The sequence below is a fragment of the Solanum stenotomum genome, chromosome 10 (genome assembly GCF_019186545.1).
Source record: "Solanum stenotomum isolate F172 chromosome 10, ASM1918654v1, whole genome shotgun sequence".
Taxonomy (NCBI): Eukaryota; Viridiplantae; Streptophyta; class Magnoliopsida; order Solanales; family Solanaceae; genus Solanum; species Solanum stenotomum.
Genome location: NC_064291.1, coordinates 20535081 through 20537786, shown reverse-complemented (window position 1 = coordinate 20537786; position 2706 = coordinate 20535081).

The following is a 2706-nucleotide window of genomic DNA, read 5'->3' as shown; positions in this document are numbered from 1 at the left end:
TCTATGACCAGACTGGCCACACCCAAAGCATCCTTCCTTACCTGCAAGGCACTCACCCGGATGGTTCTTACTGCACTTCGGGCAAGTTGGGTAGGTTTTGGTGCCTGAAACACTACCTTGAGACTTAGAGCCTGACGCCCTACCTTTCTGATCATTACGGAACCTGGGGGATGGAACACTAGCTGATGAAGGGGTTGGAGTCAAAGACCTTTGCTGAAACTGCGAGCGATTCCCACCACCCGATTTCTGTTGGGAATACTCATAGTTACCTGTTCTTGCTTTCTTAGTCTCCTTAGCCTGTTCCCTAAGCTTATCACCCTCAACCTACTGAGCATGACTCATGAGCCTAGAGATGTTCATGTCTCCCAACAACATAGCATTCCTGCACTCTGTTTCACTAAGTCTGACACTCCATAGAGAAACTTATTCATCTGAGCCCTGGAATCAGCAACCATGTGAGGAGCATACCTGGAGAGTTGGTTAAACTTGAGCCCATACTCTTGGACAGTCATGTTACCCTGCCTTAAGTTCATAAATTCCTGGGCCCTTGCTTCTCTCAACTCTATGGGGAAAAACCTGTCTAGAAAGGTTTCGCTGAAACATTCCTAAGTGATAGGAGCGACATCTGTACCCCTGTTCTCCTTCCACTGAGTATACCAGATATGAGCTACATCCTTAAGTTGGTAAGATGCTAACTCAACCCGATCATTCCCAGTGAGCTGCATCACCTCAAAGATCTTCTTGATCTCATCCAAGAAATTCTAGGGATCTTTACCAGTCTGCGATCCTAAGAACTCTGGAGGATTCATCCTAACAAAGTCACGGACCCTTGCTGCTGCTGATCCACCATTCGCATTCACAGGAGCTTGAACCCGCTGATTGTTCTGGTTAGCGACACTCTAAGCCAACATCTGAATGGCATTCCTGAATTCAGCATTCGACACTTCTTGATCTGGAACTGGAGGAGCTGTGTTTGCGTTCCTGGCATTCGCATTCTTGACATAGGCTCTACGAGGAGGCATGATCACTGAAACGTAGAACGTCGAGTTAGAATGGAATTAGATCATACCTTACGCACGATAAGAGTAACAAGAAAATGAAGATTTTTCCTAAGACACTTTGTAGCCTCCCTTTCATTAGATGTGGTGCGCACTACACACCCATGAAAAGGACTCTACCTAGTGCGGCTTTTCGGACATCCTAGGACACTTAAACCTAGTGCTCTGATACCAAGTGATCCCAAGTTACCCCCAAGACGCGGACACGGGACCTAGGACCACAAGTGATCCCAAGCTAACCCTGCTGGCATGATCATGAGCATACTAAAGATAATAAAATGATGCGGAAGCTAAATCATAAATAAATCTGAAAAGATGGGGAATACCCATATACTATAACTGAATATATCAAATCTGATAGTTTAATACAAAGAAGTTATCAAACTCAAATACTAAGCTGATTCTAACTATGTCTGAAATAAGCCTCTAAACTGACTAGAAATGTTGGGACATGCCCCAACTAGATCTAGCAAAACTGAAACTAAAGACTAAAAATACTGAAAAGAAACTCATGACTATTGTCCTCGAAGAATGAGGACTCACCACTGATGCTGCTGAACTGGAGATCGGGAATCGATCTAAGCGTGATCTGGATACTGAGAACCTGAACCTACATCACGAGAAGATGTAGCGCACGTATGCGTCAGTACTTGAAGGGTACTGAGCATGCAGGATAGAGTAAAGCTGAAATAACACATAACTGAACAAAGCATACTGAGCAATGATATAATCTGAACATGATATAGATACTGAAAATACTGAATACTGAGCTAACTGAATGCAATGACCAAATTTATAACATGCTGAGACTGAATACTGACTGTACTGAAATATGGTCAATGCAATAGAGTCTGACTGAACTGTGGGAGCTACTAATAACCGACATAAAACCACATGAGCTAAATGTGGAGTCCGATGTATACGCCCCATCGAGAGGACCCAATATACCCTGCCAGAGGTATAGAGGCATGCTGGCGTGATCACTAAACTGATGTTGCCCACAGAGGGGACTTACACCTACGTGGCTCGTAGTTCTGGGACTATATGGGTACGCTGAAACCCTAGTCCAACTCGGTATTATGCTACTCCCAATGAATTAAGTGGTTAACTGGTTATGACTGAATTTCTGTAAATACTGGATAGCTCGAAACTGAACATGCAAACTGAGAATGCAACAATTAATCTGATAATGATGCATTCATAAACTGAGGCATGTAAAACTGAATACTGAAATATCTGACCTAGCATGTGTATTTCAAGAACTGAAGAAATACATAGCTAGGGTTCTGAAATTCATGCGATAAACTGAGCAATAACATGATAATCTGATTTGGAACATTTAAATAACTAATTCACAATGATCTGCTGTAATTCTAGAAACCCTAGGTCTGTTCATAATCATGGAATCAAGAATCTGACTGAATTCTAGGGACCTAATGGGCGAAAGGAACCCACTAGTGAAATCCCACATACCTGGTGACGAATTCCACGGAGAAATTTTTCGATTTCGGGGCTGGAACTGAAGGAACCTTGCTGCATTCTTGATCTAGGGTTCTCGACTTTTTTTTCTCCTCTCTTGCTTCTAATTTTCTAAGTTTGATTAATGATTTGACTTAGGTAAGTTCTAGTTATGTTTCTAGGTTTAAAC